The following is a 26,162-nucleotide window of genomic DNA, read 5'->3' as shown; positions in this document are numbered from 1 at the left end:
CAGGATGTACTTATCAGCAGGAATCTTATTTTCTCCCCAACTCTCCTACACTATAAAAGGCAAGGTTTTATAAACCCCTCTGTAATGTGGGCTCCACTGTCATCTGAATAGTATTTAATTGCGTGTGTTCCAGTTTGAGTTCACTTTTTTTTTTTTTTTTCAAGCACAAAACCACAACTGAATGAATTATTCTAAATGGGGTGTCCAACGTGCTACTGCTTCCGTACTGCTACTGAAATAATTTTCCTGGTACATCCTAGGACCATATTTGCCTTTTTCACAGCTGTGCCATGCTGTCAGCTCATACTTCTTGATCGACCAGTAATACAGAGATATGTTCTCCTCCTCAGTTATTTCTAAGTAATAAGCCCACAACCTACAGCAAAATTACATTATTGGCTCCAAATGACCTTTCATCGTGGACTATTTAGAGTGTAATCCCATTCCTATTATTAAAGTTCAAGCAGCCTTTCTGAATGATATTCCTGTGTTCCTCTGAGCTGCATATTGTGGGAAAACCTCCTTTCTTGTTCTATTCTCCCTGTCCTTTGCCTCCTCCTCACAGTGATGTCACTATAATTATTATTTATATTATCTACTTAATTTTATATTATATTTTAACCCAAATATTTAAATTAAGTTATTAAAAAATGTTGGTTCCTCTTCTCTGTCAACAAGAATTACAAATTCAGTCATTAACTCTTCAGTCTCTCAGTATTAAATGGTCCTGATCCTCACCAGGTAAATTGACACTCTTGTACCAAAACAGATGTTCATTTTTTCTGAGAGTCCCAGTTATTTTATAAAAAATATTGATTTAATCTCTTTTCTGATAATACTGATGGGAGTTGGAGGCTGAATGCACTCTTCTGGAAACATACCAGCTGCATTGTAAAGGAAATTGTCACTATTACCAAACAGTGAAGATCTTATTTCTTGCTGCAAGCATAAATTTAAGGATAATGAATAGCAATGCTTTTAGTATACCTTAAGACATGTTATGAATCCTTGCAGTAAGACAGTAGAAAGCAAACACAACCAGTAAAGGACTGAAACAACACAAATACTCTGGAATATTAAAAAATTGATATTTCTTAGCTGAGACAAATGAGTTCTGTTATCTCTGTGTAATCTAAGAACATTTATTTTATTTCATCAAAAATTATACAACTAAGTCAAGCCAAGGACATGTCAGCTTTACCACAGCTGTCATTCTCCCTCTCATTTAAGTCAAGGAGTTAAAGAAGAAAATTTATATGGGACTGGCTGCTTATTAATTGTGCACACAAAACCAAACAAATCCCTTCGAAGCATATTAGCTTTAAAAGTAATCCCTTGCCACCTAAAATGACATGTGAACTATGCAATATATATTAAGAATAATTATTCATCAGACATATCAGATATCAACTGCTGATGATTTAAGGTTCTTCGTTTCAAAATAAACTTGCATTAACAGACAATCAAAATATAGAATGTATTCCTATTTTCAAAGGAAATTAACTTTCTGTAGTACTGGTTTTGCTGTCACATGGCCCTACAGGATCATGGGGTTTGTAGGCCTTAAAAATGGGAATTTCCATATTTGTCTTTGGTTTTCTATCCTGTTTGACAGTAAAACTAACTGATAAACTAATTCATATATTGGACATGATGAATAAGAACACTTATTGGCCACATATTTAATTTCCCTACAGCTCTCTGGCAGTCTGTTAGATTTCTACATCTCTCTGAAACTTCCAGCTTATTTAGGAACAATTCTGATCTGTAAGAAATAGTTTGGAATCAGTTCCGAGTTACTTAAATACTTATACTTTAAAATCATATCCTGTCAAACCAGATTAATCTGCTGTACTAAGAAAACCTTTTGTTTCTGAGCATATCAGTTGAGCATACACAATTGCCAACAGAGGGGTTTTAAATTCAGTTCATAATGTAGGTTTTTGGTCAGCACAGAATACATGTGTTATTCATGTGGGGGAAATGTGCTGGTTCCACTATAATCTAAGTATGTTTGGGTATGCATTTGCATTCATGTCTTAAACTTAAGTGAGAAATTTAGCCAAAATAGACTCACCTTCCAAGCAAAGGTTTGATCAACTGTTGAATGCATAGCCATGCTTCAGCCTTGTTTTAGCTATTATCATTGGATAGGCACTTCTTCCTACTTCAATCTAATACCATGTTTCATTTCAGCAAACGAAAATCAGAACTCATGTTTGATGCTACCTAAATGGCATACACCAGATTTCACAAGTGTCCTTACAATAGAGGCATGCAAAGTGCAGGACAAAACATCATCTGCTTTCCCTGTTTTACTTTCAATACTTTCATTTTGTTTTTAGTAGGAACAAAACAATCAAAATGCATATATATACATCTCTCAAATATAAGCAGATATGTACACTTTCACAAGCATCTAATACAATACTCTTAGACTGTATTCCTTAAAGATGGAGTGGGTTTATGCCTCTTTTGTTTCCTTTGCCTCTCTCAGTGCTATAATGCAATCCTCGGTGTTTGAGCACCAGACTTCAAATGAGATATCTATTCAAAACATGCACAGACAAAATAAGTGGTTTCCTTAGTAATGGGAACTGTGTAAAAGCTTCTGAAACAGGTCCTCCTCCAGTAAGTCATTATGTATATGATTCTTTCTACCCCAAACTTATTAATGTAAAGATAACTTTGTATTTAAAGAAAAATACCTAATGTGCACCCACAGGTTTTGGCAGTCAAATTACAGAGGAAAGGGGAAACATTTACTGCATTCCTAATTAAATAGTTTGGGTTTTAATCAGAAAGGATGTTGTATGTTCCAGTGACCTTTTAATTAATTATCTAGATTTGCAAGTTGAAAAAAATGAAATTGTGTAACTAAACTACTAAGAACTTGACTTCAGTACCCATCACATTCCAATAGTTTAGTGTATTTGATTTAAACTGTCATGTGGTAATGATATTCTGAACACACTGCACATATCCATGCTATTCCTTATCATCACCAAGATAACTTCATGCTATTCATGGCATGGAAAAATTACCGCAATACTCAGTCTCAGACTAAAAGCACCAAAAAGCAACATGACATTCTAGTTCTAATATTTAGCTTAATGGCTGTACAGATTTCAAAACCAGCAATATAGCTCTTGTGCAAAGTTAAAAGCAAATAATCTAGAACTGCAATTGCTGTTTATCTATTTTTAATATTAAAACAGAATAAAATGTAACAAACATAGTGTTTGTTTAGTTTCATCAAAAAAGGTAAAAAATATCAAGTCTGAAGTTCTACCCTTGAGAAGCACATGGAGGCTTGGCATATATACCTAAAATAATAGAAGTGACATTACCAGGGAAAGTGGGTAAGTTAAAAAAATTGATTAGTTGGAGAAGGAATTCTCTCTCCCTGATCATATACTATTTGCCACACTGAGCAGTGTTAACAAAAAAAAGGGTAAACATGTTTCAGATAAAATATTAGTTAATTCTCCATAGAAACAAAAACAGATATGAGCAAAGAAATGTAGAAAGTCTTCTCTATACGAACAGAAACTTCAAGATTTACCACCACCCATAAGAACTACAACAAGTCCAACCAGGGTGAAAATTCTAGACCTTATATTCATATAATTGCTGCCACCATTTTCTTCATCAACCTCAGATATGGAATAGCTAAAATTGCCATGAGACTAAAAGGTATATTCCATGCACATACTAGGTCCCACGAGCAACAGACAGATCATTATGAATTCAACAAGGGCATCTTGATGCAGGTAGTCGAGAAGCAAACAAGGGGAGGTGTGCTTAGACTTTGTGTTTCAGAAAGGAGGACTAGTTGGGGATATGAAGTCTGGGGGCAGCCTTAGCTGCAGTGACCATGAGATGCTGGAGGTGAGGATCCTGCATCAAGGGAGCAGGGTAATAAGTAGGATTGCAACCCTGGGTTTCAGGAGAGCTAAATTTGGCCTCTTCAAGGACCTGCTTGGAGGAATCCCATGTGTTATGGCTCCAGAAGGTAGGAGAGTCCAAGGGAGCTGGCTAATATTCAAACATCAATTCCTCCAAGCTCAAAAGTGATGCATCCCCATGAGTAAAAAATTATGCAAAGAAGGCAGGAGATAGGCATGGATAAACAAGGAGCTTCTGGCAAAACTCAAACAGAAGAAGGAACTTTACAGGATGTGGAAAAAGGAACAGGCCACTTGGGAGGAATACAGGTGTGCTGTCAAAGCATGCAGGGAGGTGACAAGGAAGGCTAAGTCTGTTTGGAATTAAATCTGGTGAGGGATGTCAAGGTCAACAAGAAGGCCTTCTTCAAGGAGATCAGTAGGAATAGAAAGACTAAGGAAAATGGGGGCCTGCTGCTGCGTGAGGTTGGTGCCCTGGTGACGAAGGACACAGAGAAGGTGGAGCTACTGAATGCCTTCTTTGCCTCAGTCTTTGCTGTTAAGGCCAGCCCTCAGGAGTCCCAGACCCTGGAGGCAAGAGAGGAAGTCTGTAGAAAGGCAGATTTTCCTTTGGTCGAGGAGGATCATGTTAGAGATCACTTAAGCAAACCTGACACCCACAGATCCATGGGCCCTGATGGGATGCACCCCCAAGTGTTGAATGAGCTGGCAGATGTTATTGCCAAGCCTCTCTCCATCATCTTTGAAAGGTCATGGAGAACAGGAGAGGTGTCTGAGGACTGGAGGAAAGCCAATGTCACTCCAGTCTTCAAAAAGAGTGAGAAGGAAGACCCAGGAAAATACAGGCCAGTCAGCCTCACCTCTGTCCCTGTGAAGGTGATAGAACAGCTCGTGCTGGGTGTCATCTCTACGCCTGTGGAGGAAAAGAAGGTCATCAATAACATTCAACATGGATTCACCAAGGGGAAATTGTGCTTGACCAATCTGATAGCCTTCTACAATGGAATGACTGGCTGGGTAGATGAGAGGAGAGTGGTGGATTGTTCTCTGCCTTGACTGCATCAGGGCTTTTGCCACTGTCTCCCATAACATCCTCATAGGTAAGCTCAAGAAGTGTGGGTAAGATGGGCAGTGAGGTGGACTGAGAACTGGCTGGATTGCAGAGCTCAGAGCGTTGTGATCAGAGGCACAGAATCTAGCTGGAGGCTCATAGCCAGCTGAATCAGTACTGCATCCAGTCTTGTTCAACTCATTTGTCAATGACCTGGATGAAGGGACAGAGCGTACCCTCAGCAGGTTTGCTGATGATACAAAACTGCGAGGAGTGGCTGATTCACCAGAAGGCTGTGCTGCCGTTCAGCGAGACATGGACATGCTGGAGAGTTGCGCAGGGAGGAACATAATGGAGTTCAACAAAGGCAAGTGTAGGGTCCTGCACACAGGGAGGAACAACCCCAATCACAGCACAGACTGACCTACTGGAAGACAGCTCTGCAGAGAAGGACCTGGGTGTTCTGGTGGGCAGCACGTTGCCCATGAGCCAGCAGCGTTCCCTTGTGGCCAAGAAGGCCAATGGGATCCTGGGGTGCATTAGGAGAAGCACGGCCAGCAGGTCAAGGGAGGTTATCCTCCCCCTCTACCCTGCCCCGGTGAGGCCAAATCTGGAGTGCTGTGTCCAGTTCTGGGCTCCCCAGTTCAAGAGACAGGGAACCACTGGAGAGGGTCCAGCAGAGGGCTATGAAGATGATTAGGCGACTGGGGTATCTTCCTTATGAGGAAAGGCTGAGAGAGCCGGGTCTGTTTAGCTTGGAGAAGAGAAGACTGAGAAGATATCTTATCAATACATACAAATATCTTAGGGGCAAGTGTTAAGACAATGGGGCCAGATTTGTCAGTAGTGCCCAGTGACAGGACAAGAAGCAACGGGCACAAACTGCAACACAAGAAGTTCCACCTGAATATAAGAACAAACTTTATTTTGAGGGTGACAGATCACTGGAACAGGCTGCCGAGAGAGGTTGTGCAGTCTCCTTTCCTGGAGATATTAAAAACCATCTGGACATGACTATGTGCAACCTGATCTGGGTGAACCTGCTTTAGCAGGGGGGGGTGGACTAGATAATTTTCAAAGGTCCCTTTGAACTCTGAACCATTCTGTGATTATGTGATCCCAGTCTTAAAGATACACCATTGAGAAGTTTCCAGTAAGTTATATTCAATTACTGTAGATTACAAAAAACCTGAAATGTCACAAGTAGGACAGAAACATACTGAAATGAAACAATTTTTAAAATGAAATGCATACACTGAGCTTGAAAGCCTCTTTACAGATCCCATATTTCATCTACCTAATCCAGCTGCAGATAAGGATTCTCTAGCTGCTTTTCACTACTCTGTCTTCATTAAGATTCCCACACAGCATAGCGAGGTTGTGGTTGCTATGTGTGACTCACTTCCAGCTTTCACCAGATGCTGAAGGTATGCCAGAGATTCTTTCCTATTAAAATAGAGCCAGGGATGAAAATTATAAGAACCCAGACAGAACTCTGAGTTGAACCCAATAGGTATAAAACATGTTAAGATTTGTCAGACCTCAGGTGATTCCTGAAAAAGGCTGACTACAGCTCTAGAACCTATGAGGAAAGAAGTTACAGCTCTTCCCTGGAATCTTGTCCTTTGTTTCATAGAACATAGTTACTATGTGAAAAGGCAAGTTTGCTGGAATATGCAAAATCCCCTTGATCACCAAGATAAGCACAAACTTATAGCCACTACTTTAATTCATCCCCATCGCACATGACTGAATTGGCCTGTGCTGTATGGCTCTTTTTACTACACAGTTCCAGATTTTGCTAAGTCATACAGCACCTACTACCTACATAGCTTTCAATGAAGTAGCTGGTGCTTTGTGTAGATGTGAACTTTTCCTTATGTGAAATTCTTTACAGGTTCATGGCCTACATTTGTTTCCATCTGCTTTACCTCTATCCTACCACTAACTCTGAGATCTGATAAAAGAAAGCTGGTAGCAGGTTAAGTAATCTGTGCATAATGCTTTCCATTATAAAGTACAACTGTACTTAGAAACTGAACTCATTGGCAATAAGACTTGCATCTTCAAAAAAGACAAGAAATAGAGCTAGAAGTATTGCTTTTGCTTATCATTGAAAACATGACTCAGTTTCAGAGGGATACACGTTAATAAAAGTTACTCCTTATCTGTATGGAAGCATAGCCCTTAGTAAAATATCAACAGTGGCCATCATATCTAAAAATGTCCATGACAGTGTCAGGCTGATGACATTGCACTGAAAATGCTGGCAGAACAGGGTTACATGAAGCAGTGGCACTTTTTCTCTCTTCCGGGCAAATCACGCAATGAAACCTGCTAATAATTAATAAGTCAATAAGTTAACTGATGATGCCACAAGACAGATTTCTTTGAATCTGAGCAAATCCAGACCTTCACTCGGAAAGGAATACGTCCCGCACCTCACACAGAAGATACACTAAGGGTATGCATTACAGAACGGGTGAGAAATAATCTGTCAAACACCAGCTCACCAGCTCCTCTCTTTTTTACTCTAAGGGTTACAAGAAGCAACTGCAAAGAGCCACCACGCAGCCCTCTTCCTTGTAGTTACAGTGCCTCAGAAACCAAGACTGGGGCACGTGTAGTCATAAGCGATAAAGATATTCAAAAAGTGTTGGCTCTTTTACACTTGGACATAATCTGTACGGATATGCACTTAAAAAGATTTTTTTTAATTGCCCATTTCTGATATAACGTGTGTTATCTTTGAATTTAAATCAAATACTGGTGTGTTTTTTTTCTTTAATTGCATAGTATTTATTTCAGTTTTTAACTATACTTGCTGCATTCTAAACACAGCTGTGTTCTCAAAGCCTAAAAACACTAGAAATGGTCACCATTAATTCCCTGAGCCACAAGCCCACAGGATATTAAAGCCCAAGGATGCTCCACCTTTCTATGCAACGAAAAAAGGAAAAAGTTTTGAAATCCTCTTCCAGTTTTAAGTAAAATGCAGACCCAGAACCAACCACTGTATTTTTATAACTAAGTTTTTTATACATCCCATTAATTGTCCACTACAAACAAATAATTACCTAGTTTATTTTCATGTGCCCACAGTAAAAAGATAAAACGCATGCTAAATAAATACCTGGAGTTAGCCTACATTACTTTCATCATCTCTATACCAGTCTGAGATTTTTTTTTCTATCCTGTAACCCATTAAGCTATATATATATAATTCTAGTGAAATAGATTACATTGCTATTTTAAAACCACCAAACATCACACTGAAATCAGCAGGAAAATAACTTAATGAAACTTAATCATGATAATTGTATTGGTTATAAAAGATATTTTTCTTTTGCAGATAGTTTGAAAAAACACATACTCTTTAGCATTAGCTAAATTAAAAAACTGAATTATTTCACTTTTTATGAAACAGAACTTTATTATGATATAATAACATTTTAACTAATATGTAAATGTATGCCTATCAAGGAGGTACTTTAATTGCATATATAGCCTATCATAAGAACTCACTTTCTTTATGCAAGTATACTTTAGCTGATTTAATTATTTAGCCCTCTAATTACATAGTCCATACCAATCAACCAAAATGAAGCACTTCTATAATCTTAATTTCACATGTTAAATCATTGAATATATTTTCACATGATTCGCGTGTTAACTAGAAAGTCAGATTTTGAATGAACAACAGTGAGTACATTGCCATGTAGGGCAATGGTAGACCCTACCTATTCCCTTTTCCCCAGAACTTCTGTATCTCCATTGGTTGAGATAAGAGAAATAGCAGTATTTATTTGGTTTTAAGAGAACATTTTCCTTTTTTTTTAATTTTTCCAAATTTTTTTAAAGTTTTCTTCTCTCTTACTCTACGCACCGTAGCACCCCTGTAGCACAGGTTTACATCTTTTGTTTGGGATAGGTGTGACTAGCCACATGGCTGAGATCATGAGATCAGGAAGGATTCCCATTTTTGCGGGGGGGGGGTGGGGGGGGGTGGGGGGGTGGGGGGGGTAGCGTGGCAAGAAGTCTTACTAATCCAGCTTTGGGTTGTGCTTCTTAACACACCCTGAGCACTGTTCCATCAGACAGTGGTTGTCACGTGCAGCAGGGAAGGAAGGCTCACAGGTTCTCTTTGGGAGATGTACAATGGTTTGTATTTGCAGCTACTGGTGGTGAACATTAAGTGCTATCAGAGTCTCAAAGAGCTACCTTGCGGGAGTAAGGGAGACTCACGGCTTCACCAATGAGCCCTGAAGATACAGAAAGGTGACATGACATCTTCCTGGCCTGAGGCATTCCCTGTCTCAACCCCAGGCAAGCAGACTTGAAAGGTAACCAAATATGGGTTGGCCCCAACTGTTTCTGCTATACCTCTTTAACGCACATTAGAAAAAAATGTAATGCCTATAATAAGCAAATGGGAGAAAATGAAAGCGGCACTTGGCCTTCCTCCCACCCTACAGTATCTTACCTATTTGCAGTCTGTCACTTACGTGTCATTACTTCCTGTATGAGACAGTCCCACTCAGCTGTGTGAAAACAGAACAGCAGATATCTTTAAAAAAATTAAAATGTTGTTCCCTATACTTAGTTTAAATACACTATTTAAAAATTTGAGGAAGCTTCTTATAAATAAAACAGAAAACTGTTTTATTACAGCCACAACAATGTATCAGTGAGTCAAACAGGACTGATTTTGCAAAATTTGCCCTAACCAATTATAACAAACAAATTTATTCAAGAAGTTGGTATTAGTTTAATTCACTTTTCATAAAAAGTGATTTTTTTGAAGTGTAAATTAATTTTCTTACAGGATAAAAAAAAAATATTGTAGCACATGCTTTCCGACTCAAATTGAATAGAAATTATATATGATGTTCATAAAATAGTAACCTTTTCATAACAGAATTCTGGTGCTATTGCTGTTACAAAAAGTACATTAATTTACACTGTTTGCTAATCTTCAGAATTTTTTCATACTATTATTAGACAGGACTTTGAGCCTTCAAAGCAGAAGCATGAAAAGAGAACCGCATCTCACTTCGATCCACTAGAGGGTGGGCTGCCTCAGTCAGGGCTGAATTCCTGTAAGATATCCAACATTTTCGTTTTGACCTGTTGATAATCAACTCCTTGTATTTCACTATTGTTCATTTTCTATTACAGAGCAACTTCCTTTATATAAAACAGTATGTATGAAAAAAAAAAAAACCTTTTACTAACAACATCTATCTCATTTGTTGTTTTGTATATCTGGGGAAAAGGATGATGTATTTCAGTGTATACTTCCCTTAAATTCAAAAGAAAATCACAAAGCATTTTACAATTTTTAAAACCATCATAGTTTGTATACCACTTGTTCACAGATACAGAATAAACAGGAAAAAAGATTCTTCACAAAAGGGTATGGCACAAAGGGAGAAGGGAGAAAGAAAGGAAGAAGGAGGGAAGGGAAGGAAAAATCTGTGCAGCCCATTGTTTATATAATTAGATGGCCACAGAAGAGAGAGTCAAGTAGACAGAGACTGAAAGAAACTGACTTTATTTAAGCAACCCCTTCCTCAGTTTATTCTGAATTTTTATTTCTCAGTAAGATGTATTATTGCTCTTACATTTACAGATAAACATATACAATAAAATTTAATATTTGATAGAAATTGGAAAAGAAGGAGCATGAAAAATATTTTCTTTCTTAAGCTTAATAAAAAAGCACCAAAACTGGGGGTGGGGGGTGGGGCGGGCATGACATATGTTTCCTGAGTGGTTTCAACATGCAGTATCCTCTGAACTACAGCAGCCTTTGCCGAACTTCAGTGGTATCTAATAAGTTGTTCTAGAGCACAGAAGGCATCCTTATATAGCCTTAAAAAAAAGGGGGGTGGGGGGTGGGGGTGGGCGTGGGGTGGGTGTTCAACCTCCTGAGCTGCTCCGTACAAACACAAAGCATGCCCTGTAACTCCCACAAATGGGAAGAGATGTGGAAGCGTGCAAAGGCTTGTTTCATGTACCCATAGCCGAGGCAGCAGTGTCACGTAACAGACAGCTTCCCACGCCAACCAGGCTGGCGCAGCCACGCACGCTGCGCGGCATCTGGGCACGACGAGGCATTGGCTGCTCTCTGGGGAGTGGAAGGGGCTCTGTTATTAATGACCGCCGAGCAGGCAGCACCATGTCAGTGTGACAGCCGAGCGGGTGACTGATGCACCACTAACCACCATGGAAACAAGGAGAAATAGGAACGGCTAGCGAGCATCTCTTGCTCTCTCCCCCCTCCCCGCCCTCCACTGGATTGCGAGCCTCAGCCAGCCAGGCAGCAACAGCGCTCTGGCAAATGTAAGTGATCTCAGCTGGCAGCACAGAGAGTCTCGCATGTTGTAGGATATCAATAGATACATCTTTGTATGATATACCATTAGGCGCACACACGCACACCGACTCACAGACATACGTGTATGCACATCTATTCAGACTCTGGGTTTAATACAAGTATGTGGTTACCTGAAGTACAGAATCAAAATTACTGAGATGCAAGAACTCCAGCTCTGAAACTACTCTTATACGGTAAGTTCCTCTTTATTTTCGATCTTTTATCCTGGTTTTTATCTCAACCTGTAAACTCTTTCCCCTTTCTTCTTTCTGTAAAGTTATTTTATTAGCGTATTTTCACGTTTTACTTTCTGAACGGAAACGCAAATGTAATTTGCTGTTTGTGCCAGAGATAATCTAAATATGCTTGCAAGAGTATCAGATTTGTGCATTTGCTAGCCTGAAAGAACATCAAAGGATAAAAAATTATAAAGGGAGGACGTTTCCCCTGGTGTTTCAGATGCAAAATCAAATTACACAGTTGCTCTGTGTTTTGAAACCAATAAAACAAGATACAGGACAGCCTCCTTTCTTTTCTCCAGTGCTAGGATTAAGGGAAATGCTGTTATGTCAGGACCTAAAAACCACTGAGCAGCGAGGCTGAATGAGCATATCACAAACAGTTATTGAATTTCTGCCAGACTACATCTTAAGGATTGTGGCAAATGACTTCACTTAAAAACATCCCCTTTCCAGTCAGAAGGGACAGTGTGAATGTCTGATTACTGGTGCAGCTGGAATGGATGCGTTAGGTAAAAAGGATCACATTAAGCAGAAGAGTTCTAATCTTCTTTGGTAATTAACAGGATCGCAGCAGGGTGCCTCTAAAGTATATTTTCATGTAAGGAGACTGTTCAAATCCATCACTACAAAAGCTTTGCCTGTTTTAGTACAGGGAGGCTCAGAACTGTTTGCCTTTGCTTTCCATGTCTTTGTTTTCACATGTCTAGGAGTTTTTGCCCAGCACTGCTATTCAGAAAGAGAAGAACCCAACACAGGGGGAGATGGAGGGGGCAGTAAATACAGAAGGCTAGAAAACAGACAGTAATTTTCTATTCAACCAATTTAATCAACATAAAATTCCATGCTGGCACTGCTCTTGACTAATGTGTTTGTGTTTATGCATGTGTATATAATTTCTTTCATGCAGTATAAGAGTACCTCAGTATCCGTTCAGATGAAAACACATTCAGTAAAGTCCATCAGCATGGATCTGTGATCCATGCATCAGTGAAAGCCAGAGAGAGATTTTACTTTACACCGTGAAAAAGACAGGTTAGCTATCTAATGCTTGCTTCAAAGTGAAAAAATACAACCTGCATCTTCCTGCATGATTTTATTTGCTTTTTAGAGTACTATTCCTGTATTAAAAACAGCTCAGTATATAGATTATTTCTCCTACCCCTTTTTCTTCCCCCACCCCCTCACTCCCGTATACCTTGGAGAACATTATAAATAATCTGTTCCTGTACAGCAACACAATTATTTGCTTGAAATTTTTGAGTGACTGTGTTTTGAGAAACAAACACTGTGAAACAACCATCAACAGATAGCCAATGGCCGTAAGCCTGCCACCTTTCCATAAATGTCAGGAAACGGGTAGCTTAACAATATGTATGGTAAGAAGTCAATTAATTCAGGTGACCTTTGTAAATGGTGACAATAAAGCAGCTCTGACAATATGCCACAGCATTCGATATTCCCTCTGGAAAATGAATGAGCTTAAGAAGAGGTTTCCTTTTCAGAGTACAAAATGAAAGGTATTGAAGCATTAGCTCCTGCTATTGGCAAGCTTGCTTCCTCTATTTCAGATGGTCTATGAAATCTAGTTAAAGCAAGCTGGCTTATTTTATTGTGTGAACCACAATCTCAGGTTCAATTAAATATCTTGTTTTCACCTACATTGCATGTGCATTTTAGCTGTTAAAACAAGAATTTCAAGCTACTGGCTTGGATTTTTACAGAATGCACTATACAATAAGGAGAGAAAACCTGATTCTGATCTTTTCATGCTATATGCAAAGGACTACTCAGATGAAACTTTTCCTATATACCACAGTACATGCTCAGCTGTTCTGAATCTTTATCCCTACTCATTTTTAATGCAAAAAATAAGTAAATATGCATAACTTTACAGTAATGCATATTGGTTTTTGCCACATATACTCTAATGCGCTACTTTAAAATATTTTATAGATATGCCAAAGAGTTTCAAAAAAAGTGGTCTTCCCAATTGTACATGTACAGAGAAAATATGCTGTAGATGCACTGTCTGAGTACACAGCATAGACATTCTTAAATAGCAAAGTAGTCAAATGTATGGTGACTGTATTTTGGTTAATACTCCCTCAAAGCTCCTGCAATAATGTTGTAGTGTCAGACAATGACTGGTTGATGTTGTTATGGCAACCCCGAAGTACCGCCTTTCAGGGAGGTAGATCTGACCATGACATCACATCATGCCTGTTTGGAGTACCCAGAAGTAGGTGAGTATTTCTCTTTTGCACCAGAATTAGACAAGATCAGCTAGGCAACATTGCTACCTGTAATGCAGTCAAAAATACCATGTACAATCCTTGTTAACTGATCAAAAATGAGCAACTTATGAACATACTGACATCCTGAAAATCACTTGTGATCACTTGTTCCTTGACTAGAGGACAAAATCATTTGCAAGTGAGAGCAAACCATTTAGCAGTGTTGGTGCCACTTTCTTTGAGTCTTACCCCTAATCTTTTTTATATTAATAATAATTCCACAAGTAAACCTAAAGCTTTGCTGCTTGGTGACAACCACTCTAACTTTAAATGGCTGGTGTTTAATAGCCAAATTTTAGAGCACCTAAAGCAACAGAAGATAAGCAGTAGAAAACAGAAGAGTTTTTCAAGACAAGCTCTATATTACTTCTGAAAGAAAAAATACCACAAAGAAACAACTAAGCCATTTTTGAACTATAGGCATAAGGTTTTAGTGAGTTATAGTACATCAATGTTTTAGTTCATTCCTATAGCCTTCCTTCAGATAGTAAAAGCTGAAGGAAAACAAAACTCTTGAGAGAGACCTCAGAAACTGTGTTGGTAAACTCTTCCACTTTCAATTCCACAAACTCCACGTAACATCACCTAGCAAAAACAGACAATGAGAAACTGATTTCACACATAGGGCTCAAGGAACTCTTTTTGAAGACCTAAAACAGGAGAGCTTCTAAAATTTTTAATTATTTTTTAACAGAATAAGTCCTCAAGACCTCATATTACTTTAAAAGGAATATTAATTCTTATTCTAACATTACAAGAAGCAATTAAAATCCTTTACTTTACTGAAGGGAAAATGCCAGTAGAATTTGAGAAGTAATAGCAGTGACAGATGTCATTAGAAAGGTCATTAGTATTAAGAGAAAAATCAATACTTCTCATTACAACTGTAATGTAACTGTAAAACGAATTACTGTGCCTTTTACTTATTCAACTGACCAGTCTACAAACTGTTAAACGCCATTATTGTGAACTGACATTGTTCATAAAGAACTTTCCTTAATATTCTTCATGCCAAGAACTTTATTTAAACAAATAGTATGACCTTCAGTGTCATACACAAAGTCTGTAAATGATATCATCAATGTTTCCGCAATAAATTCATACTCTCAGCTGATCTGAACTGATACAGTTTTATTAGCACAGCACATGGAGCTATACTCATCTGCACCAGAGAAATATCCAGATAGATGTCAATAAAATTATTCCACTTTGGGTTCTTTGTGGAGTAACTGAGTGTGCCACCTGGTGAGAAAGAGCATTTTCATGAGGGTGAAATACAAACTACTTTCACAATTTTTCTTGATCCAGTTACCCTCTCCCAGCAGGATTTCCTATCCTTTATACATGGAAGATGGTGCTGTATAATAAATCAATCATAAGAAAAAAAACAGCAAAGAAATAAAAAAGATAGTCAATGTGCAAGTTTTCTTCTCTCAATACTTAAAGACATGTTCTAGTCATATGAGCCAAAGGAAACATCATTTGATAAATAGGATTATATTTACCATGCTCATTTACTTCTATTTTATGATTTCTTAGCTTTAATTTACAAACTGCTTGGAAGAACAAACTACAGATATGCTCTCACTCCTAGCATTCCCAAACCTGCTTACTGGTTTTCTGCAAAGCACAAACAAACGTAAAGACATTAAAATTAACAGAAAGTTTAATTTCATAAACACAAACTTATACAGTGTATCCTTGAAACAATTATCCTTCTTTTAGAAATGCTTCTTCACAAAAAGATTTATCTCAATAAAACTCACTCTCTTTCAGCTTGCCTATTCGCTGTAACTGCTTGGCCACAAGCAGTAACAGGCTAATTCAAAGGAAATATGAAATAAGATCTCTGTGTTCCCATCATTTCTATTTGGCTGCTGTATTTCTGGAATTCATTAAAATATCTGCCCCAAATTTAAACAGTAGCCTAACTCTAACTGACCTCTGAATTAGAGCAAAAAAGAAATTTTGCCTCTTTTTTGCTCTCAGCTCCCACAATCTCAAAGTGGGAAATGCTTTTTGACAACATTGGCAGAAAAGAAATCATTTGGAAGTCCCTTCCCTGCATAAGCATCTGTATTTAGAGGTAAATGCTGCAAAGCTGAATAAAATGCTACAGGGAATATTTTTTTCAAAATATCTACTGATTATTAGTATTACCCCTAGAGTCTTTTACTAGATGGGTTTTGTCATGCAAACAACCACTCTGCCAGGAAATATCATGAAGTCTCTAGAAGAATGGTAAAAATCTTAAGCTTAGGTGTACCCTGGCTACCAGTATGGAAAAAAAAAAAACAAAAAAAACCCACCAAAACAAAAAAAACCCTCAGAGATTTTGAATACAGTTCTCTGTCTATGGACCAGACAATTTCAGAAATTACCTGTTGAATGAAGTACAGAATAATAAACATGAATAAACACCAGGTAATATAACAGGCAATGAAGAGCAGTTGTGCACTGAGGTATTTTTACAACCACCATAGAATAGCCATCATCCTGGATGACAGCAGATGACTCTCCTAACAGTCTTTACAAAGGCAATGTGATGGCCAGACATTACTAGGACTTTTCTACTGTAGTCTTGAGAGGTTAGAGGAAACCACAGCTGACAATCAGGTTGGTTAGCTCTGTCATCAAGGTGCTAAAAAAAAAGCCATCCTTATTCAAGACAGCATGAGAAATATATCCCTGACTTGGGAGGTGCTTAAATAAGTGCAAATGTTTAACTTGTTCCCTGAATAAGGATAAACACAAATGTCTCCTGCTTTACAATAGTGGCACATCTCTGCTGAAAACAGAGATCTATACGTATCCCTATTTATATCACATTTATGTGATTTATTCTGTACCTAAAGTCCTAATAAAATTGTTCATCTTGACAGGAATAATTTTTATGTGGAAAGAGAGACTTTTCTCACAGATTTTAGCAAGTGTCACAGTAGCTGTAAATCAAAGGACTAGAGACATTCGTTTCTTCACCCCAAGCTCATTCCTGTTGCCAAGTTCGCCCAAGCCCCTGAACTTTCTCTCCCCTCTGGAAAGCAGCTTTCTCTAGAGGTCATGTCAAGCATCAGCAATTTTTGCAGATGACACTTAACAGTGAGCTAATTCACAGTGTTTCCACCAAAGTGCAAGATTACCTGCTGAGTTCCCCACACCAGCTGGCTCCGTGCTGCAGGTCACAGAAGGCGCCAAGGCAGGAGAGCCTGTTCTGGCTAAGGCTCGCACGGGAGCTGAGCTTTCCAGAAAAACCTCTTCCCTGTGTAACAACAAACCTAGTGCACAATATGAAACTGCTCTTTTTCACGTGTGCCATACAGAAATCAGGCAGTGCTTTAAAAAGATTTCCTCCCTCCCCACTGCAAAAAGTATATTTCAGCAACAATGCAATGAATTTATAAATAAAATAAAAATACAGTCAAGTGGTGCTCCATTACCACTGTAGCTTGAGGGACATTATCTGCACAACTACCATTCAATACCAGTTTATAACAAAACAGAGTTACTTAGGTTATCCTCTAAGCATAACACTACAAGTTTATCCCAGATATATTCAGTGCATTACACCTTTTTGAATATATATTTCTTTTTACACAAGATGCACCATGTTACCTTTAAAAAAAGGTAGCTAAGACTACAGCAGCTGTTTCATGACACTCCCAGAACACAGTAATTTCACTACCCAATCTGAATTTGTTTGTCCAGTGACTTGCTGGTAAGCCCAAATACAAGGCTAAAACTCTAGAGCACTCGAGAGAAATGGAATGATTAATGACCATTATACCAGTTTATAGAGGTATCCTTATGAGGAGAGAGAAGACAAAATGAAGTAATTGTGAATACAATAATCTGTGAAGCTAGAAATGTTTGTCTGAATAGCAATTTCACCCAGCATGTATAATTCAGGTAACATATTCTTCTGAATGTTGCTTTGATATAGATTATCCAGACATCAATATTGTGTCAGACAAATACATTTTTAGTCATTTCCTTTTTATTGTGCAGTAAAAGACAAAAGGGATATTTAGCAGAGAGGGTGACTCTAAACTCCAAACTCCAAAATCACATAAGGAGGAAAAGTACTCTGCTCTCCAAGAGCAGCAGCTGAGCTGCTGAATTCTACCTTTCCTGGGCAGAAAGAACAGCTAGTCAATCTGTGGAACTGCACAGCAATAGTCCTACATTTTTCACTTCCACAGACCCAAGAATAACTGGCATGTTTGGACACGCATCATACAAACCCTATACTCACTCTGATAGGAAACAATCCCCTTAGATATTAGTGCATACACCAATTTTAATACAATGAACTTACCTCTATATTTCAGTGGTGTTATCTGTAAAATAGTACATTTTTGTACCTAAACTTGCTATCAAGAACCCATGGTTCAGAACAAGTCCTAGTATACCTGGGCCATACCGTCACCACTGCTTTATCTCAGCAGCAGTCAGGAAAGCCAATGCATTTGTGTTCACACTGGTACAGATGCTTCCATGCCTTCAAAGCACAAAAAAAAGCAAATACCAGTTTTCATTCTGTTAACAGGTACACTTTCATTTTATAACATACATTCTGTTACTGCTAACCACAAAAAAAAAAAAAAAAAAAGTGCAAAAGGTATTTTAAAACAACTTTAAGATATAAATAAAAGAAAATCTTAACTACAACTCACAGAATATCTATAATTTTGCATCACTAGCCACAGGTACTAAAGCATAAATTGTCCTCTCTTGTACCTCTAAAGCTGGTGATATTGTGTATTGCTGGTGCTTTCTGATGTGTTCAAATACCTCAGTTAAACCAGGCTGGGTCAAAACCATTATGGAAGCCTCAATTGAAATAGTTACCTTTTACTCCTTCTTGATTTTTTGCTTATTGTGTTTGTTTCCACTTTCCAATTAACACTGTTTTAACAGAGTTCTGCGTAAAAGTAATTATAAGAGAACTATCAGCTAAAAACAAACAAATGAAATTGTTACCATTCAAATTTCGATACTAGATAAAACAATCCAGAAACCTTTCACAGATGGCTCTTAGAATTGCCATCTTTTAGTGTAATTTTACTTCCATTTGTGGTAAATGGCCAAATTCCCATCGATGTCAACAGATGCAGAAAGGATTCATAAATGCTTTTTGTCTTTGCTTTTTGGTGTTTTCATCATTTTTCTATCTAGAAATTTGATCATGTTGCTTCATTTCCACTCATGCCGCAAAGTAAAAGGGAAATGTATCGCCTTGAGAACTTTTCTTCTTGTTTAAAATAATCTTAATTACTATACATACAGGTGGAGACCCAAAACTTTCTGAACAAGATTTCCAGTAAAAGGAAATCTACCTAGCCAGTTACAAAAAGCCTTGAAATCACAGTCCATATTGCCTAGAAAAGTTGGTTAGGTAATTTTTCAAGTACTACACTCTGAAGGACACTGGAAACAAACCTAGTTTTCAATTTCTGGTCAAATAGAGTTTAATTAAGCAGAATTATGCCAAACATTTGGCAAGTGTGCATTCTAGTTTGCCTGTGTGAGGAAACAGTAATGTTCAGAAACAACGAATAGCGTATCATCAGTCTTGATGAGGAGAAGCAAAAATTTAATATGTACTATTAAATCTTCAATAATTTTAATAAATGTAATAATCAATTTTTAATATGCACCTTACCTTGAAATATAACCCACAGGTATTAAAATAATCTTTCAAAAGGGAAACATTTGGTTCTCAATGTAACTTTTTCCTCCTATTTATATTTCACTTGCCTGTAATAAACATTTTGCCATGAAAGATGTCAATGTTTACATTGCCATTTTATCACCTATGAGTAAATGGGAAAAGATTGTGTGTATTTTATTTCTAAGAGTTGCCATAATTAATTTATTTAGAATATATATATATATATATGCAACTAAATTTATTTTGTATTTCTATGTCTACATGACAAATGAGGAAAATAAAAAGCTTTGTCTGAACAGCATGGACATCAAATATGTATTCCTATTCCTGACATTATTACCAGTAAGAGTTTAACTTAATTCTCCCGAACATTCAGAGGAGGGACTAACCTGCAACTTAGAATTAAATGCAAAACTGTTCATGATTTGTGTTCTATTTTCTCCAGTTCTAGTCTAGACCCATGTACCTTTCTCTTGCCCGTTAATGAGTTATATCCCTTGGAAAAGAAAACATAATGTGATCCTCAGATACTCAGAGCTTCACATGATTGCTGCATCCTTTCCAGACTATCAAAAAGTTGTCTAACACTATAGTGTGGCTAACCTTAAAGAGTGCTCCATTCACCTATAACTAGCATGTCTCAAGAATTCTGTTCTGTTCATGATCATTATTATCATACTGGGGAATAAAAAAGAAATGGGGAAAAAAAGAAACCGAACAAACAAAACCCCAAAACCCCTCAATTATTTCATTTACATATTTTGACCTGTGCTCTCAAGCTACTAGCCATTGATGTTGTGGAAAAAATATAGCGTTTTCTACTAAATTTTTCAAAAAGATATTTGAAAGAAGAAGATAAACTTTAATGTCTACATTAAAGGACATTTTATGTCTACATAAAGGACATTAAGGACATTTTCATTGTTAATTACAGTAGTGCTATATTATTTGTTGCTCCATTTTAAAGACAGAAGTTATAGTACTTATTCCTATATGTGTTTCTATGATTTGGTGTAATTTCTTACTCTTATACCAGTTACTAATCGCTTCACAACTACATTTAAGAAGCTGCTCTAGAAAGGACTGTATTATTTATATGGTTCACCAATTAAAAAATCTGTGCTTTCATTGGAAAAGTATTGATTCAAATAGAATATAAAGCATTGCCTTGTAACTATGTATTTGTCTTAAGGATTTTGAAAGTAGAAGTCAGAGTAAAGTTTTTCAATTTATATTTAGGTACTTACATAAAATAACTTCCTCTAATAAAGTTTACATTTTAAAGTTGATAATTGTCAGTGTTCCCACTGCCTTCAGAGGCTTCTCTGATCCAGGTACCTTTTTTAGGCATTTAAACATTGCCTTCAATAGGTATCATTTAACAATAAACTGTAACTACAACAGAGAAGTAAAATTACATGCAAATTCAAAGATTTAATTGCTGAAATTTTAAATTACCCATACATAGTCCAAATTCTCAAGTACATTTAGTATCCTTGGTCATATCAATTGAAGCAAAGTATATAGATTCACATACTTGGAGTAGGCACACTTGGTGTTATGCCGACACAGGTCCTAGCTTTCTGTTCCAAATGGAAATACCTTTTGTTCTTTTAAGTGTTGGAAAACCTGTAAACTTTCTGGTTTTCAAGTGTTATTCTTCATCACTGCTCTAACAGTCTCTGAGTTTTACCAAAAGTTCACAGAAAGCAAGAAAAAAGTCTTTCCATTTACCTCGAGTGAATGCGTATTAAGTCTTTGTAATCTTTACTTTAAAATTATTTTATATATCAGTTTTTCAAACAATGTCTTGTGTTGGTATGTCATTCTATCAGCCCTAGCAGCAGCACAAAGACATTGAAAATACTACAAAAATATAAAGACAAATTGATAAAAGGTTTATATAAACACACACTATACATGCTTTACACAAACACAGCAGGGAAACAGTAAGAGTTATGTTGAGACTGTAGACTATCTATCTACAACTACTCAATGGTAAGTCTGTAAGACCTGTGGTATAAATATGGTACACTGCTGTTTAATCTCGCATGTGGGGGTTTGCCAGACTTTCAGAAACTCCGAGTAAATTTTTGGAAGTCATCTATTCCATCATTAATTGAAATGTAGATATTTTAATAGAAGAGATAAAGAGTAATCAGTACTCAGGGCTGAGGAGAGGAAAACGTTCAATTCCATAAAAAATACATTCGCATTAGCATTGCTTAAAAATAAATTTTGCTTGGCATATCAAAGTACACTATTGAATCCACACAGACAAAAATCAACATTGAACTACGTGAAACGGAATGGTCATGGGGCAAGATAAATAAATCCTGCATAGCAACTAGTGAGAAACTCCAAAGTCTGATTTCACCTTCCATTAACTGGTCTGACATAGCAGCTGACTTTGCTTCGAACAGGAGGTTGGACTAGTGACTTCCTGCAGTCCCTTCCAACTTGACTATCCCATGGTGCTATGATCCTCTCAGTAGACGGGTTTGCTCCTTTGTCAGAGGTGTCTTAGGTGACAATCTACAGCACCGCTGTCCTCATCAGCGCCTGCTTAGATGTCTTAGTATGACTGCATCAGATGAGAGCAATTAAGAAGTTACCAAAGATGAAAGGCATTGTCCAATCTGTCTTGCTACATGTTTTGAGTCTAGCAGCTGAGCCAGCAGTATGGAGTTGAAATTTTGACAAGGCAGGCAGTCTGATAGATTGCTAGCAGCTATAAAGGAAATAAAACTCCTTTAGTCACGAGGCAATATTTGCTTTGCTGTTACCTACCAAGAGAAGAGTAATTTGACCACATCCCAGCAGGATACTAAAAACTGTTTAAATGCCCTCCTAGCTTGTTTAAAAAAATTAAAATAACATGCTATATTTACTCAGATAACAGAAAACAACATTTTCTAGTAGGAGATGAGAACAATTCCCTGAAACATTACCATCTTAGTTTGTAGTCTGTGTGGTTTTGCTCAGCCAGGTGTTCAGTGTATTCTACAGATCCAGGGTTGAATACACTACAGCTTTATATACATTATTGAAAATACAGTATTAGCATTTGTGAATTAGAATTAGCATAATAACCACTTCATATTAAGCTCTAAACTTTGGCTTTCACTTCCTAGAGTGGTATTTTACTGCATGTAGTGAATATACTTACATGTTTTTAAGCAAAAAACTTAAACTTCACATGATATGTGAACTCCAATGAGTTTCATGACAAGTGATTCCACCGAGAAATCTTGCTAGTTTGCAGCTATTATTTGTGCTGAGTTTCTCGTAGTTATCTCCAATATCAAGATTCATTCAGTAATTACTTCTACCAGAGTAATTTAAGAAACACGAACTGGTCAATTAAAGTCGTCTAAAATTTAGAGTACCCTTTTACAGATGATTAAATGAACACCATTTTTAGACCTAGTCTTTGAAAGAAGACAACAATGTGCAAAGGATGACAACCTAGAACTGTGCTATAATACTATATGTAACTTTACTGAAGCCATGGAGTGTAAATCAGGACAAAAATAAGCTGCAGCACTAAATTCCAGGATTTGCTCTAATGTTATCAGTGAATAACATAAGACAGCCCTTTCAGTTCTAAGTTCTAAATGTTCATTTAACCATTGTAATGAGATTTACTTAGTACTACATTTAGAGGAAGGGTTGGGAAGCCCTGGGAGTATTTTTTTCATATTAGAAACCATCTTGTACAGACGGTTTTAATTTCTGTTATCTATTATGAGTAAAAGCTGTAATTTGTTAATGTTTTTAAAGAAAAATGTTTCTGAAAACATAAATTATATTGCTGATATTAATCACTGGTATTATATCAACTCTCTAAATCAATATTCCAACACAAGTATACTCTTAACTCAAAAGCATGAAGTACAAAGAAGTTTTAGAAGTACCAAGCAGTTCACCAAAATAATACCAACATAGTATTATAGACTATTTCTTAGCTATGATCTTTACATTTACAAAGTCTGCTTGTTGCCATGCACAGTGGTTAAGCATTTGAATGTAATTCAAATCAAAATGTTAATTATATCTTATAAAATTATTTCCTCTTATAAAAAAGATGCATTTCTCATTATGCAACAACTTGCAGAATTCTTTCCAAAACAAGCACAAAAATGTTTGCCTTAATAAGAGCTCCTATTGGGGCCCTAAATTGGACTCTTGTGTGAACCACAAATTCTCATCTTTCTAAATGCTGGCTTTTCACTCAGATACTCATATTAAAGATAGATGCTTAATGGAATTACAGGAAGTCGTATTTAAGTGCAAAGGACAACTTTTAAAATTCAATTTCATTTCTGCTTACGTGACCTGATAATAACACCCAGAGAACATGATCAGCACTTACAGCAACCACAGCTATATGTTATTGACAGCAAATATAGATATTTTGACAGGGAAAAACCCAGTTCAAGATTAGTAGCTGAATGCTTAAATGACTTCCTGAGCCATGCAAAATACAAGTGTATGGGAGACTCAAGGTAAAAGCTGAAGAGATCTAATTCATTGTTATGTAAATACTATAGACGAAAACCAGAAAGAAGAAATTGAGAATATGAGACTGTATATGATACTGCTTTCCACACTGCCAATTAACATGTGCTTTATTCTTGGACTTTTTCTGCAAAATGCAAAAAACGGTTACCCTAGCAACTGCCACATGTTACTCAGTTTATTTCTGAGATCCAGTGCAGCCTATAGAAGAATAATGCTGTGCAGTTTTATCAGGATCTCTCAGCACCACAGAGAATTGGGAACTACGTGTCACAACATGTACATATATTTTCTCAAAATTTTAAGAAAACATATTAAAGAAAGAGTAGTTGTATATATTTTGCATGTATCTTTTTGCAATTTCATTTTCATTATTGCTTTATGTGTAAATTAAAAACAAAGATCAAGAGTTGTATGTAGAAAAATGTATACCCTGTCCAACCTGACAGTTGCTTTCTTCACTCTCTTTTTATTGCAGTTGTAGCAGATTTCTTTACCAAACAAACTAAACTTTCAAAACTTCTTTAATGATGTAGGAGATATCATCTTTCAAAGCATAATAATAAGGTAGATCTCCAATTCCTATCATCTGTTAAAGGTTAACGTTTAGTTCAAAGTAAGAATTAAGGCACTTCACAGTTAATCATGATCTGCCCTCCCTCCCCAGAAGGAAATTAACTCTTTGTAATGTGCCCAGGCTCTGTATAATTTATGAGATATCTTGTGATAGTAGTACAAAACAACCAGCAGGCTGAAAAGGGAGCCATCTGAAGTCAGCCATTCCTGAACACACCTGAAGGAAAACGCTGTCATTCTTTAGCTTTTGAAGTCTGGAAGAGGCCTTTCTGTCCACCAGAGATCCCCAGCCCAGGTCCTAGAGACAGATCTTTTTCTGAGCAGTCAGTGCAGGAATCAAGCCAGGACTCCTAGTTTAGAGGTCAAGATAGGAATCAAGCTATTTTAAAAATCTTCAGCTTTTTTTCCCATCTCCCAGTGCCTTTTTTTCTGGTTTCTACATGAACATATTTTTGGATAGAACAGAGGAAAAGACTTTGTTAAATCTTGACTCCTCATTCGAAATAAATGATTGTGCCCTTCAGATAATAAAAATATTTCTAAATTTGTACCTGAAACAGAATAATCAAAACTTAAAAAGTCCTCGTATTTAAATAAGCATTTGTATGTTTGAATATTCTTCCTGCTAGCTATTTTCACAAGCTCTAACCAGTAAATGCTGCTCTGCCTATGTTACTTGTCTGCGGATTTCTTTGATACCATCACGTGCCTTGGGAAAAAATACAAAAACTGAGGAACAGCTCGACAGAAGAAAACAACCCCAGATACATTTTTGTGCAGTTATCAGGGATAGGGATTTTGGAAAACTTAGAAAGGATGGCATTTGGCTAAAACTGCAAATGACAGTATTAGATAGACAAGAAAAACAACAGCACTTGTAGGAGTCCTGAACAGGTTAGAAGTTGTGAACAGGTCTAGTAGCAGCAACCTCTTGGATTGGGAGGGTAAGCTAACAGAGGCTAATTCTGTATTTAGGCTTCGGGAAGAACTCAAACTAAAAGTGCCTCAGACATTAATGAAGGCTTATGAAATGTCTGTGAACTGGACTAAGAGAAACAGATTAATTTCATACATACCACATATACCTAAGTATGTTGGGCAGTCCAAATGTCAAAAGCACACACTTCCCTTTGGAAGCACATATACTTTAAAAAAATATTACAGACATAAAAAAATAAACACAATACATTCAGGTGCAATGCTATGCTAGTCTAAAATAAAAACACACACACAAATGATTAGATTCTTACAACTTAAAATAATTTACCTTTAGTAATACAAAAAATAAATTATTCTTTTGATGCTTGGTTTAATCAGACTACAGAAACAGAATAGCAGGGAACATATAAACAGACTTTTTTTGCATTCCCTTGGGGCACAATATAGAGTAATCAATTGTAAATTAATTGGGGAAAATTTATTTTGCATAGCATAGGGAGGCAAAACATTAATTCAGAATCATTTGCTTAATGGCATTTCTAATATGTTATGCATGTATTCAGCCTAGTTCTTTATAGTGA

At 37.0% G+C, this 26,162-nt stretch overlaps 2 protein-coding genes across 2 annotated transcripts in view; one reads left to right on the top strand and one right to left on the bottom strand.

Annotated features, from left to right (window-relative positions):
- IMMP2L (inner mitochondrial membrane peptidase subunit 2) overlaps positions 1-26,162 on the bottom strand; it is a 478,086-nt gene that overhangs the window by 235,896 nt on the left and 216,028 nt on the right. The window lies entirely within an intron of this gene.
- Positions 10,984-26,162, top strand: part of LRRN3 (leucine rich repeat neuronal 3) — a 34,980-nt gene continuing 19,801 nt past the window's right edge. Inside the window, exon 1 of the mRNA XM_005444033.4 lies at positions 10,984-11,532. The gene's annotated coding sequence lies outside the window, so the exon portion shown is untranslated. The remainder of the gene's footprint in view (positions 11,533-26,162) is intronic.

The sequence above is a fragment of the Falco cherrug genome, chromosome 5, assembly GCF_023634085.1.
Source record: "Falco cherrug isolate bFalChe1 chromosome 5, bFalChe1.pri, whole genome shotgun sequence".
Lineage (NCBI taxonomy): Eukaryota > Metazoa > Chordata > Aves > Falconiformes > Falconidae > Falco > Falco cherrug.
The sequence above is the reverse complement of the archived record's forward strand: the minus strand, read 5'-3'. Positions and strand labels throughout refer to the sequence as shown.